The sequence below is a fragment of the Thamnophis elegans genome, chromosome Z (genome assembly GCF_009769535.1).
Source record: "Thamnophis elegans isolate rThaEle1 chromosome Z, rThaEle1.pri, whole genome shotgun sequence".
Lineage (NCBI taxonomy): Eukaryota > Metazoa > Chordata > Lepidosauria > Squamata > Colubridae > Thamnophis > Thamnophis elegans.
The window spans coordinates 90,751,170-90,766,555 of record NC_045558.1 but is presented as its reverse complement, the minus strand read 5'-3'; positions in this window follow the sequence as shown (position 1 = coordinate 90,766,555).

The window sequence follows — 15,386 nt, the reverse complement described above, 5'->3', positions numbered from 1 at the left end:
TGTATTGATGAAAGAAATGTGCTTCTGGGTTCAGCTCCAAGTGGGGAAAAAGACACTGGAGACATGGAGGTTGCTTGGAAAGATGGTTTATCGCTGGACAGGATCACATGGCTTGAGCCCTGAACAGAAAAGGTGATCGCATGCTTCAATGTTGGTGGAGAAAAGAGAAGGAAGAACTGAGATGCTGAGTCCCTGGTTTTATGCCCTCTCTGGCCTTTGATCTTGAGCTTGTATTCTGATTGGTTGTCAGACTCCCATGGGGCCATTCAGGGGCAACTCTCTAGGCTGCGTTTTGAATCCAGGTTTGGATGAGTTCTCAGATGCCATGTGGTGAGTTGGGTAAAGTGCCAATATTATCATGCCTTAATCCCATCCCCTGGAGCTGAAGTGGAGAACTCTTTATTATGTAAAGGGACTAGCTTGACTTTTTTAATGGCCCATTGACAAAGTGGGGATGGGCAGGAAGCTACAGGGAGCTATTCTGTTTTTTAAAACATGTTTCTTCCTTTTCATATCCAGAGAAATATTCTGCTTTTTCAATATTTCCTAGGATATTTCATTTTTCTGGGAGAGGGCGGGTGATAACTTCCTACAGTATGAAGGATCAAATACTCAGCCATTATAATTTTACATTCCTTATTTACAGTATATCAAAATTTAAACTGAAATCCACTGGGAGCCATCTTAAATAAGGAAGGCTCTGAGTCCCTCTAACCAAACAGTGTTTATCAATAGAAGAAAATATTTGTAGCTCAGGGTTGAACTGTGGGGTCCTTGGTGCTCTCTGAGCTTGATGGCTTTCTTGCAGATGTTTCATTACTATAGGAAGTTAGCATCCATCCCTCTCCTAGAAGAATGAAATATTCTAGGAAATATTAAAAAGGCAGAATATTATATCTCCCTGAATGAGAAAAGGAGAAACATGGAAAGCAGCCCCCACCTTTGTTGATTGCCCCAGCAGATATTCTGGTGCCAACCTACCTGCAAGACAAAAGGTTGGGCAAGCTCATCTACAAAACAAAAGAACCTCATCCTGAAGACATGATAGGATTAGGCCTCTACCCAACTCACCACATGGCACAAACAAAGCACATAATTGCATCAGAATCATGATCCCACAAGGTAACCTACAACCAATCATGATACTTGCCCTTGCGTCAGGAACAGGAAGCAAAGTCACAGCCCAAGAGAGGGAATAAATTGAAAGGGGCAATTTAGGATATTGTTTATGTATTAAGAAAAAATAATCATAAAGATGAAAAATAATGGAAGAGAACAATTTGGCAGAAAGTGAAAACAAAACTATGATGTAAAAAGGACTATGTAAATGAGAGGATGTAAAAGAAAAGATTTGGATAACTCTTTGTTCCTATGAAACATATAATTTGTATTAAAAAATAAAAAACCTTGAATGGAGAGGGTATAAATCCATCCCTCTCTCACCCATGTGCTCATTCTGCCTAGGACCAAACCATGTGGTCTTGTCCATCATTAAAACCATCCTTCCAAACAGTCTCCATGTTCCAGTGTCTTTCTCCCCACTTGGAACTGAACCCAGATGAATATTTCTTCCAACATTACCAAACTAGGTAACATCATCAGTACTAGAAGGGAGTGGAGCTTCATCTTATTTTCATATACCAGTGGCTTGCCCCATCAATATTTGAAAGAAATGACCCATTACCCTTCCAAGGATAATGTGTCCCTAGGAAAGCCACAATCTCAGTTATAGCAGAGTTCTTTTTAACTTCTATTCTGTTAAAACACCTTTCTCTTCTTTGTCAGATCTGAAAAAGAAATGCCTACAAGTGAAACCACTCCAAAGACTGAGTGAATAGTACAGTCTGTCAAAGGCTGTTTTTAACTTAGAATTTTTGTACTCCTTTATTTCTAAGTAATTCTTTTGTTTAAAGCAGTATCTAATTTATATGGTTACTATTGCAGCTTTACTGTTATTAAAATTAACAACTCTACCACTAATGAATCTTTGTTTCTAATTGGGTAAACTTTGTTCCTGTCAGTGTAAAATGTATAAAATACTCTGATCCACTCTCACAGGCTATTCTTTACATGCCTTTTGTTTGTATGTTTTGGATATAGTTTTGTCACCCAGCCTGTTTACTTTGGCCATAAATAAAAAAGCTGTTGTTTTTTGCAAGCCTTGTCTCAAGTCTTACTCTCTTTGGCATCTCAGTGACTCAGGAAAACTTCTGGGACCTTACAATTTATTAATATATTTGCAAATACAGATGCACATGAGGAAGGGCATTGGTACTTACCTGATACGCCTCTTCTAATAGAGTGGGGATAGCATCCACTTATGGGTTAACCCTGTCCGTTCTCCTATTGGACTGAGTCTGATTAATAATTAATTAGCCACATATATAACCCGTCTCTGTGAGTGACTCCACCCATCTTTGACGAAGAACAAAAACACAGACTCCACGTGTTATCCAACTTTCAACTTTAGTAACGAAAAATAATAAACCCAACAATAAATTCCACAATGATACAAAATGCAATGAACAACCACCTCATCAACCCTTTGTCCTGGCAATCACTTAAGGAACAGTCTCCAATCAGGGAGGGGCTGGATGCTATCTCCACTCTATTAGAAGAGGCATATCAGGTAAGTACCAACGCCCTTTCTCAATAGAGCTGGAGATAGCATCCACTTATGGGACATACCCAAGCTAGTCCCCATAGGGAGGGAGAGACTGTCGTATCACCTTGCAGTATGGACCGCTTGTAGAACCCTGCGGCCAAAGGCAGGTCTGCCGAAGCGAATTTGTCCAGCTTATAGTTCTAAACAAAGGGCGATGGGGTTGCCCACGCTGCCGCCCTACAAATTTCCCCTAGGGAAGCCTGGGTATTCCATGCCCCAGAAGTGGCCGAGCTCCTGGTGGAATGGGCCATAATCCCTTGCGGAACCAACTCCTCATTGGAGAAATAGGCTGTGGCTATACGTTTCCTAACCCACCTGCCTAACCCTAACCCTAACCCTAACCCTAACCCTAACCCTAACCCTTAACCTAAACCTAAACCTAAACCTAAACCTAACCCTTACCTTTATGTGAATCGGCTTGCTGTAATTTAATTTTTATTTCAATTTTTCGATCTTTTTCGTCACGCTGTGATGACGTCACATACGCGATTTCGTCGACCGCGCTTTTGTGGAACACGGTTTTGACGGGTCACAACATACTTTAACATGCATATTTCCTGTTGATAAGCATTCTTTGTTCTTGCCAGACAGACCCCCAGAATTAGTCTTTCTGATTTACTTTCAAGTGTGTACAATGACCTTGCTTTAGCAGCCAGCCCTTCCTTCCCTCCCTTTGAATCTGAAAATGAAGATTCACCCAACATCAATATCCATGTACTGGGAGACCCTGTAGTTTGTTTACAGGTGGAAAGGCAAAGCAGAAGACATTGTAATGCACAACAGGTAATTAAAAGAAAAATATGCCTGCTAGGGCCATTATTAGGTTCTTAACCAGTGGAAATCAGCAACCATCCTGTCCATCAATGCCACCAGTCTTTCCATTCGTCCATGGGGGGGAGCTATCTTTGCAATGTGTGTAGTTCAGCTATGGAATTCTTCCAATGTAGGAAATAGATGTCGCCATAACTGGCTAAGTGAATTAGCTAGGAAAAAAGCAATTTGAATTAAAGCCTAGTGAAAATTTGCCAAGGCCAGTTAGCTGACATGCAAAAGAAACATTCCTAAGATAAGAAAGTGTTAGAATTCATTCCGGACGTTTTGTGTGAAAGGCAGTTTCTGTTCTGGAACACAAATACACAGGAATGATTTATCTTCACACTAAGAAACATCTTTACAGCTTGATGGTCATAAATGCAGCTTAGTGTAACAAACAAGATGCGAACCAACTTTTCCCACACACACATGCCTCAACCTCCTCTCCCCCCTCTAAATGCCATAAAATTTGTAATCCTTTGTTCTCCTTTTGCTCACCCTTTCGCTATGAAGTGAATTATGATTGGTTTATTTTGAAGAATGCTGTGATCTTTTTACTTGTACCATGTGATACGCTTCTCTCTGATAACGCTGTAATTAACTGGTTTTTCTAAATAAAAAGAGCATTCTGTGGACACAGAAAAGAGCCATTTTCACCCAGATCGTAGCCTTGTGTTTTATTGGGAAGCGATTTCAGGAATTGGGACCGTGAAAGTGGCCCACTGGTTGAAGGGACCTCTGCAACCCTGCAGACGTTGTCTCTTCATTCCAATTTGTCCAGAATATGCACACAGCATTGTTATCCAAGTAGTGCACACACATCTCCTTAGGATGGCAATATCATATCTAGAGCCATCCTATTCTGAGTTGTCATTGTCCAAATGGCTTCTTATTCTTTTGCTGCAGCAATAAAAAAAACTCCCCAGTCTCATTAGCTAGGATTTCCTCTTGCTTGAATATAATTCCGCTGCTTGAATATGGTACAAGGCATAATTGAGGGACCAGAGCAAACGGGACAAAGTAAGGGGTTGATATTCTTTAGGTACTTTCTGGATTGTTCAAAGTCCCTATGGTGTCTAATCTTTCTTTCATGTAAAGGGGGTAAATATAGGTGGGTGGGAAGAGCACAAAACACATCTATGGCTCCAGAGGCTTTTGTTTCCAGAACAATAACTTAAGTCCCAGTTCTTCTACTGAGGAAGTCACAGGCTGTTCAGTCCAAGAATCCATAATGGCAGATTGTGGGCATTTCTTCACTCTGGAAGTGATCTATCCAAGATGCCAGGGTATTGATTTTCCTCCAGATAATGGGAAAGAAAATTCATAACCCCAGTCTTACATATTGGTACAAGGTCAGTTCACCCACCAGTGGGATGGACCTCTCCTCTGCCTTTAGGGAGGGATGAGGTTGTCCAAAAAGGGCCTCAAAGAGGCTCAAGCCTATTCGCTTTCAAGTGCAATGTGAAGCCCTAACAACTTCAGTGGCAAAGTTTGCGGTGAGAACAGGTGAACCTCCTGGCATAGTTTAGCTAGCTGTTGCTTTGTAAATCATGTCATTTTTTCCCCCATTGGACAACTTACCATATGGTAGACTGAGTGAAGCTTCCAAATGATGTTTAACTGTTCACACAAACTTTAGCTATGAAATATGGGTCACAGTCAAATGATATACTATTTGGTAGCCCAAAGCTGCCCCAAAATAATTTCTTCCAGTAGGACGTTTACTACTTCATGCTCTTTATTAGTCCTGCAAGCAAAAGCCTCAAGCCATCCTATGAAGGCACATTCTAGTCTCCAAATGTACTTAAAACCTTGATTGGTGGGGTGTATCTTCAAAAAGCCTCATCAAGTTGGTATGCGAGATGGTTGGCCTTGACCAAGTCCAAACAGGCCACCGGCATGTGCAGAAGATGGTGAGAACAAAACTCCTTTCATCATACTCCTCCAGCACCAGTAATTCCCCCTCCCAAATATCTCAACCCCCCTCCCTCCCGGTTTCTATGGCAGCCAACAGCAAGCAAGGAAAGTAGAAGCTGACACTCCCAGGATTTCAGTTGTTTGCAATGTGACACAAATACGATAAATAAACTTTGAGTGCAGAAAGACACTGCATGTGTCTTTCCTGCAGACAGGAATTTCTGTTTATCATTTTGCTGCTCTTTTATCTGTGGATGATTATCTTATATGCACTATAGCAGGCTAACTCTGCCCACATTAGGAATTTGACAATGACTGGCTCAGGGCTGCTTCAGCTGTCCATCCTTTTGAGGTTAGGAAAATGAAGACCCAGAATGTTGGCAATATGTTGACATTGTAAACTGCCCAGAGAATGTATGAAACATTTCGGGGAGGTATATAAATTAAACTTCTACTACTTTCCTTCCTCAACTGCTTATCCCTCTGTTTTCTAGCTGTAATAATGTGCAGTAATTTGTTTTAGGAGCTGGAGAATGATAGCCAGGCCTTACAATCTGATTTTCTAGTGGAAGCACATGGTATTCCCTACTGTGACTCTGACCCAAAAACATTAATCACAAATATCTGAGTGATCTCATAAAATCAACTCATTATCAATAAAAGAGGCCACTATCTATATTGTTGCCATGGTTTTTAGCAATTCTATGATGTCAGGAATCATTGTAAACTGATGTCACAGTAGTGGCATTATCCTGCAGTCTCCATATGGAACAAAATGTGGTTGCTTGGTAACCGCATAGGAATCACTTCAGCTGTTGGCTGCAACATTCCAAGCAGCCTTCATTTGGGTAAAGCGAGCAAGAGGGGATGGGCAACATGAGATGTGTTGCCCCTTTTGTGACCCAAATTTTCCTGGTTGGAATGCTGGTATATTTTGAAAGGTTGGATGGATTTGTACTTCCATGCCCAGCCTCAAACATTTATTGCAAAGGGAATACCAATTCTCCCAGTTATTACAATGCTCATATTCGGGAGACAATTGGTAATTCCATTGAATTTATTAGGTCATCAATTTTTAAATTATGGGGTGGATTAACTAAATCAAATCCTCATGAATATTTGGATGAGACTCATGAAAATCTGCTGAAAAAACTGTACACATCATCCAATGTCCTACAAGTGGCATCCAAAGTAGAAATAACCCAAAAGGAAAAGATTCAAGAGTTGGAACTTCAAAAGGATTTAGCTACAGAAATTTTGACTGAAAGTTATCTAGAAGTGGTAAAGAACAATCGGAATATGTTAAAGAGAAATCGTTGGCTTCAAAAATATGAAGGTATTCGATTACCAACAAAGAGGCAAGGATTCACAAAAAACACAGGAAAACCTGCTGAAGATCAAGTAAAACATAATTCACATGAAATGGCTGAAAAAAGTTGGAAGCTTGCAGAGTGGCAAGTGCCTCTGGCTACCAAAGCAAAAATTGCAGGGAAAAAAGAAAAAACTCATAAGTTGGAGATCCAAAAGGAAGTGGCCGCGGAAATTTCAGAAGCTTCTGGTGACATCAACATGAGATCTAAAAGACATCTGGAATACTTAAAGAGGCGTCAAAAAATAGTGCAAGAGGTTCATGTGGGTGGAAAAACTACAAGAGAAGACTTCTTTCTTCAGTTGGTAACAAAAAGGCAAAGACTTGAAAGAACTAAAGGAACACATAGACAGGGGCAAATAAAACCAGTTTCACATAAAATGGATGAAAAATGGAGGAAGATGGCAAGGCAACTCCTCCCTTTGAAGAATAACAAGATTCCACAGGTTGCTACCAAAGCAGAATTAACAGAAAACAAAGAGAAAACTGAGTTGGAGATCCAAAAGGAAGTGGATGCAGAAATTTCAGAACATTCTGGTGACATCAACATGAGATCTAAACACCATCTGGAATGGTTAAAAAGTCATCAGAAAATAGTACAAGAAGATCATGAGCTTGGAAAAAAGCAAACAGGAGAAGATTTATTTCTTACATTCCTAACCAAAATGCGACAATTTTCAGAAAAGATAGGAAAATTTCAAGTAGAGCACATAAAACTTGCTTCACACACAATACGTCAACAATGGTGGAAGCCTGCAAGACGACAAGTAGCTCCGACAGTTAAGAAGTGGCCACAAGTCACCCCCAAAGAAAAAAGAGAGAAAACTCTTGAACTGAAAATCCAAAAGAAAATGGCCACGGAAATCTCAGAAACCTCTGGTGAAATCACCCCCAGGACTATAAACCTGGAATACTTAATGAGCCATCAGAAAATAGTAGAGGAGGTTCATGTGGTTGGGAAAAATTCAAGAGAAGAAGAATTCTTTCTTCAATTGGTAACAAAAAGGCAAAGACTTGAAAGAACTAAAGGAACACATACAGGGGAGCATATAAAACCAGCTTCACATAAAATGGATGAAAAATGGAGGAAAGTGGCAAGGCGACTAGTCCCTCTGAAGAATAACAAGAAGCCACAGGTTATTATGAAAACAAAATTAACAGAAAACAAAGAGAAAACTCATGAACTGGAGATTCAAAGGGAAGTGGCTACCAAAATTTCAGAAGCTTCTGGAGACATCAGCCTGAGTGTTAAAAGCCCCATGGAAAACTTAAAGATCACTCGGACAATGGTACAGAAAGTTCATGAGCTTGCACACAAACCAAGTGAAGAATATTTTTTTGCTAGGTTCCTAACCAAAAGAAGAAGATTTGCAAACACTCCTGTTAGACTTTCAGAAGAGCAAGGAGAACATGCTTTACATTCCATGGCTGAAAAAACAGAGAAGCCTGCACTGCTACTAGATCCTCAGCAATTTTCTTCCCTTAAGAAGCTTCCTCAAGCATCCATTCACTCTTTATACAAGCGCTCAACTTTACACCTTCCAACGAAGCTGCCTCCTTTGACTACTTCTTTTATAGTGGATGATGGTAGTGAGGAAGAGCCTGGTAAAATCTTCATTCTGGAATCTGACAACAAATCAACAAAGCCCCATCATGGAAAACACCCTGTAATCAGCCAGCAGGCAAAAGAGAAAAATCCTCAGAATGAAGAAATAGCAGAAAAACCTTTGGAGAAAAAACTTGACTCTCAGGAACCAGGAGAGGAAAATCTTCTCAGGATCTTAATAATTGGAAGAAACAACTCCAGAATTAATATCGAGGAGTCTGAAACTTTGAATGAACCGTTACCTGATGAAGCATTCTCCAATGAAGCAGATTGGGAGTATCAGGAACAAGCCACGTCTGCTCCCCCTTCATCTGACCTTTTGTCAAACACTGTTAATTTTCATCAGGCCGATGAAGATTTGCAAAAACAGTTGGAAGACCTGATCGCTGAGCAGTCTCCAATTAACCTAATTATCCAGTTCGCTACTTTTATGCCAATACCATTTTAAATAGTATATTTTTGTTAAGTCCTCACAGATACGACCACAGCTGTCAATCACAAAATGGAAGTCATCGCTGATTGGAGGAGGCGCACCAAAACCAAGCTGGAGAGAAGCAAGTTTCTGATTGGCCAGTCATATGACAGCTCTCATATAAATAGCTGTCAGACGGCGGCAAAAGTTGATTTGTTATTGTTGCTGTTAATGAATAAAGAGTTGGTTAATTGTTGCTCATTGCCTCAGCCTGTTGTTTGCCAATTTATTAAACATAGAATTGGTGATGAAGGTGGGATCTTTGTAAGGTGAGATCCACAAGGGTCCAACAGAACAAAAGAAATAATTTTTTTCCAGAAAAAAAAATAATTATCTCAGAAACCACCATCAGGCAATGGCTGCTAGTAATACTTTCACCACTTTCAGCCCTGAAAGAGAATCTTGGGATTCATTCATGGATCATTTTGAATGTTTTCTGGTAGCACAAGATTTTAAAAAACTGAGTAGAGACAGAAGAAGGGGATATTTCCTGAGCTTGCATTGCCCAGAAGTGCTTAGTTTGGCCAGAGCTTTAGCAGCACCACTGTCACTCCATTCTATTCCATGGGAGACCTTTCTTTTTTTTTTTAAATTCTTTTTTTTATTATTATTATTTCAATTTAAAACAAGTACAATATCTTTCTTTACATGTTATAGAAAATGTATCAGTCAGTCACAAATAAACTTTGGTACATCTCCTCCACAGTCAACAAACATAACTCATATTAACTCAAGTATTTTAACTCAGATATTCATACATATCACCATTGTCATATATCCATTTTCATTTGACTGTAATTATTATTTGAAAATATTGATAATAATAAAAATCTTAAACAATACATGCCCACACCAGTGGGAAAAGAAAAAATCAAAACAAAAAAACAAAAACAAAAACAAAAAAGACAAAACAAAGGAGACAAAAAGAACAAAAGACAAGGCAGGGAGGAAAAAAACAAAAAAGAAAAAAAGAAAAAAACACAGGTTTATATTATATATATTAAAAAAAAAGTATATCAGCTGGTTACAATACGTTTTGGTGCATCTCTTCCATTAATTCATATTAATTCAAATATCTTAACTCAAATGTTTACCATATTGACATCATCATACCTCCACTTCTAGTTAACTACAATTATTTAAACGTCTTTCAACAACTATGCCAAAAAGTTAATTCATAACTACATGCTGACATTTCATTTACTTGTTTGTAAAATCCTCTATTGACACCAAATCCTCATATCCTATTTTAACTGAATATCCATCATATTTAATACCAAGAATTCCATCCTCCATGCAATATAATTTATTATCATTCTCCCTTCTTTGTAGTTGTATCATATATCATAACATTTTCCCCATATTAATTAATATTTAACTGTATATATTTTATTTTATTTTTAGTAGTGATAATTATTGTGATTATCACAATATTGTAATATAAAGGTTATTATTTATGTGTAGCCCAAAAGTATTTCCAACCTTCCTTTCTCATATCCAATTATTATTTATCATATCAACTCCACATTATATACATTACTATCAATATCAATTATTATTCAGCTATATCTATTACAAATAAGAGTAATCAGATTTAGCTAATTTTAAGTTGTATTCTTCCATCTGTCAGCCTATGTCTCTCCAATAGCAAAATCTTCTCAATCCTATTGCCATTCGTTGAATAAATTTACCAAATGTTTTTATAAGCAAGTCCAAACAGGGATATCTTCGCACCTTTTTGCTCAGAATGTCACTGATGAGATAATAATGTTGTCCCAGGCTTGTAAAACTTTTCAAGTTGACTTTAATTCTCAAGGGTGGAGTTTTCATTTCTCCTGCGCTCTGTCTCTTAAAATGAATCTTCTTTATAGCTCCCCCCCTTTCCAGCATGGCATTCCTTTCTTCCTCTGAGATAGACCAGACGTCATTTCTCACATTTTCCACTTGTATTTCAGGAACATTCAACGTTCTCACCTTTTCCTTCATATTTTAAAGTCAAGTAATCCAATTTTTTTTCAAATTTTTGAAATGAATCAAACAGCTTTCGAAATGCAGAAAGAAGAATCTGAAGTGAGCCCTTAGGGATATATTCCGACGCCATGTTGTGTCGTAGTTATAATTGCAAGTAAAAACACGCTGGAAGCTGTGCGTTCTTATCTGATCTTAAACACAGCCAAGCAATAAAAGTGTCAGATCGTGAAGGGCTAATTAATAGGTTAGCTTTACAACCCACTTAGAAAGAGTCAAGGGGGGGAATGTCGAAGAATTCCTTGAAGTGTTTAAGAAATAAAGTAAAGGATTTCTACCCCGCCCGAATGTTGTATGCATGTTGCTCATTATTTTATTATGTGTTGTTGTCTCAATGTTGTATTTCCCCTTTCCCTGGTTTTCTGTGAGCCGCCCTGAGTCCCCTCAGGGAAAAGGGCGGCCTACAAATGCAAATAAAACCTAAACCTAAACCTAAACCTAAACCACTGGCCATAAATCCATTTAAAAAAAGACCAATTCGCCGCTAAGTTCTTCTATTCTTTGGTTTCAATTAGCTTAAATTTTTAGTGCGGACCGTCTCTCTTTGAATAATAAAATCAGCTTACCAGATGACATCACTTCTACCATTCTTAGGGGCAACCTGCAGTTTCAGTTAGCATACAGCTAATCCAAAAAGGAATTGGCAGGAGGGGTTAATACCAAGCCCCCCCCCCCCCCAGACTTTGCGAACGTCTCTGAGGTCACTGGGATGGGAGACCTTTCTTTTAAAGCTAAAAAATCACTACGCTCCGACTCCCTCGAAAGTTGTTCGCAGACACGCATTCCGCAATTGTAGTCAGCATGAAGAGGAAACAATTAGCCAATATATGTTTTCCCAGCAGCTATTCCCTGTGGATTTAGGGAGCTTGATGACACTTTAGTAGAACAATTAGTTTGCGGAATACGAGATTTACAACTACAGTGCTATTTATTAGCCCATTCTGATCTAACACTTCAAACTGCCATTGAGAAAGTGCAGGCGGCTAAGCTAGCACATAAAGCAGTTGCTGAAATTCAGTGTTATCAGACAGTTCTACCCCCTAGAGAGCCACTGTAAATCAGCAAGCTGAGGAAAATTGAGAATCCTCTGACAATAAAGATGAAGATATTGGGTGCCTTAAAACCAGTTTTAAGAAAAAGGGGGATTATGCCACCAAATCACCTCAGACAAGATGTTATAATTATGGAGGCAATCATTTCCGTATGAACTGCACATTTAAAACAGCAGTTTGTAGACATTGTGGGAGAAAGGGACACCTCACAAGTGTTTGCAGAACTTATTTACCTCCTGAAGAGACTATAGGGAACTGATATATGAGAAAAGGTTCTGGGAAGCAGGCAAACCGTTTCTCCCAAGACGGTTTTACTCTTAATGGCCATTAACTGAGCCCTACAGGGAAGTTAACTCAACCTCAAACTCAAACATAAAGAAGAAGAAAAAATTAACTGTCAGGATGGCAGGGGCTCCCCGTAATATGGAAATTGATCCAGGATCAACTCGATCCATTATATCCTGGAGCATTCTAAAAAAAAATAATTCCTGCTGTCAAATCAATTCAACTTCGCAAATGTGACTGGCAAATAAGAGACTACTAGGGAAACCTCATTCCCGTGATGGGTACAGCAAAATTCAGAGTGCAACATGGCAATTTTGATGGCAGTGAACCTCTCTTAATGGTAGCTAACCAATTAGCCAGTCTCTTAGGTTTAGGCTGGTTTGAATAACTAGGGCTAGCTGTCACAGGCATAAATGCCACATCTGTTTCAACTAACAGTTTTGAGCAGCTCAGTGAAGAATTTGCTGACATTTTTGATCCAGTACTTGGTAAATATAGAGGATCACCTATTTCTTTTAGTCTGGACCCACAGTTAGCACCTATTAGATTGAAAGCTAGAAGAGTCCCTTTTGCCCTAAGAGAGAAGGTTGAAGCTGAATTAGACAAGTTAATATATCGCAGGGTATCTTAGAACCAGTAGACCATTCTCCTTGAGAAACTCCTATTGTAATTCCACTAAAATCTGATGGTTCAATAAGAATTTGTGCTGATTTTAAATCCACAATTAATAAAACGCTTCAAAATAACCCCTACCCAGTTCCAGTGGTGCAACATCTGCTGCACTGGGCCAGAGTAGGGTATTCACAAAACTAGATATGGCACAAGCATACCAACAGCTTCCTGTTGACGAGGCCATTGCCACCAACGATAGTGACTCATAAAGGAGTTTTTCGTTGCAAACAACTGCAATTTGGGGTTTGTGTGGCCCCCAGAATATTTCAAAGCATTATGGAAAGGCTGCTTCATGGGCTTGAGGGTGTTATCCCTTATTTTGATGACATCTTCATTGCCGCTAAGAGCAAATTAGAACTCATTACTAAAGTCAAGGCTGTCTTAACCCAATTCACGACCATGGGGCTTCGTCTTAAACACAACAAATGCAAATTAGGAATTACTTCCGTAGAATTCTTAGGGTATTTGATTGACGGACAAGGAATACATCCTACCCCATCCAACGTGGTGGTGATAAAAAAAGGTCCAGTTCCATCCAATAAGACCAAACTTCAAGCTTTTTTAGGGTTGCTAAATTTCTATTCCGCATATTTACCACATAAGGCTTTTGTTGCAGAACTCTCCACAGGCTTCATGACAGTAATGCCATTTGGAGCTGGGGCAAATGGGAAGCACATGTGTTTGACTCTGTCAAACATCTGCTAACATCATCGGCAATGCTAGTGCAATTTGACGAATGCTTGCCTCTGATATTAGCCGCAGATGCCTCTCCATTCAGCATTGGGGCAATGCTGTGTCATAGGTCCAAATGGAAGAGAAGTGCGCTTGGCTTATTTTTCTCATATGCTGTCCCATACTGAAAGAAATTAGTCAGTTGGATAGGGAGGCTTTGGCGGCCATTGCTGCTGTTAAAAAATTCCATGACTATCTGTATGGCTACCACTTTCACCTTATCACTGACTATAAGCCACTATTGGGTACTCTGGTGTGGGACCGCCAAACTCCTTTAATTATATCCCCCCCACATGTCCACTTGGGCAGTTTCTGGCTGCCTATTCATATACTTTGATTTGCCAACCTAGGAACCAAAAGGAAAATGTGGACGCTTTAAGCCGCTGTCCCCTGCCTGGTATTGTCCAGGACCCAGCCCCAAGTTCCTCAGTTTTTTTGGTACAAGATTTGGGTCTACCAATATCGGCCATGGATATTTCACAAAACAAGGCAAAACCTTTTCCCAAGTTTTGGAATGGGTTCGTAGAGGCTGGCCAGAAGAGCCAGTGTCTATGGAACTTTTGCCTTTCCTAAGACGCCAACTAGAACTTTCAGGAATGCAGGCTTGTCTTCTTTGGGGTCATGGAGTGGTAGTGCCCAAGGCACACCATCATCAAATATTAAATAAACTACACATTGTGCACCTGGGCATTGTAAATATGAAATCATTGGCTCGTAGTTACCTCTGGTGGCCCAAGCTAGACCAAGACATTATCGCTTGGGTAATGAGAGAGTGGAAATTGCCACAGAGGCCCTGGTCAAGACTACACGTAGACTTTGCCGGACCAATGCAAGGCCGCAATTAATTAATAGTGGTGGACACATGTTCTAAATGGATAGAAGTCATGCCAATGTTTTCCACCATGTCCAAAGTCACCAACATCGCCACCATTACAACGTTTATTTTCCATTCATGGACTGCCTGACACACTAGTGTCAGACAATGGTCCTTAATTTATATCAGCTGTTTTTCAAGCATTTCTTGCTGATCTGGGCATTAGACATGTACTGGTGGCCCCATATAACCCAGTAATACCCCATATTACTGTAATGGCTGGGCTGAACGAGCCATCTGATCGGTGAAGGAAGCTTTAGGTAGGGTTGGATCTAATAATTTTCAGGACAGCCTAGCAACCTACCTTCTGTTAAAACATTCCATGTCATGTCCCGTGAAGAACCTGAGCCCTGCCGAGCTTCTTATGGGACGGAGGCTCAGGACAATTCTGGACAGGCTACATCCCTCATATGCAGACTGTGACTCTTTTACAGGTATAGAGGCTAGTCTATCATTTGACTTAGGAGATAAAGTTTTTGCTGAAAACTTTGCAGGTAACTCCACTGGTTACCAGGCCACATCTTCGGAATAACGGGACCTTGTTCTTATACAGTCATCCTAGAAGATGGTCGGGAATGGCAGTTATACGTGGATCAACTCTGCTGCCGTTATTCAACTACTGGGAAGCGAGGGCCGCCCACCACTAATGTCAACAACAGACCTGATGCTGCCTATCGGCAATCTATGCCTCCTCCTCATGACATCGAGACTTTTCTGCCAGGCGAACTCGCGATGGACATCTTACCTGCAGCAGCGGACCAGCCTCTGGGAATGGAGTTTCCACGAGCAGTGAGTGAACAAATTTCCACAGATTCGACAGAAGACCCAACATCTCCTCCTCCAGTGATACCAGCCCAGGAACTGCAAAAGTCAGTAAGGAGCCCGCGGAGACCCATCTACT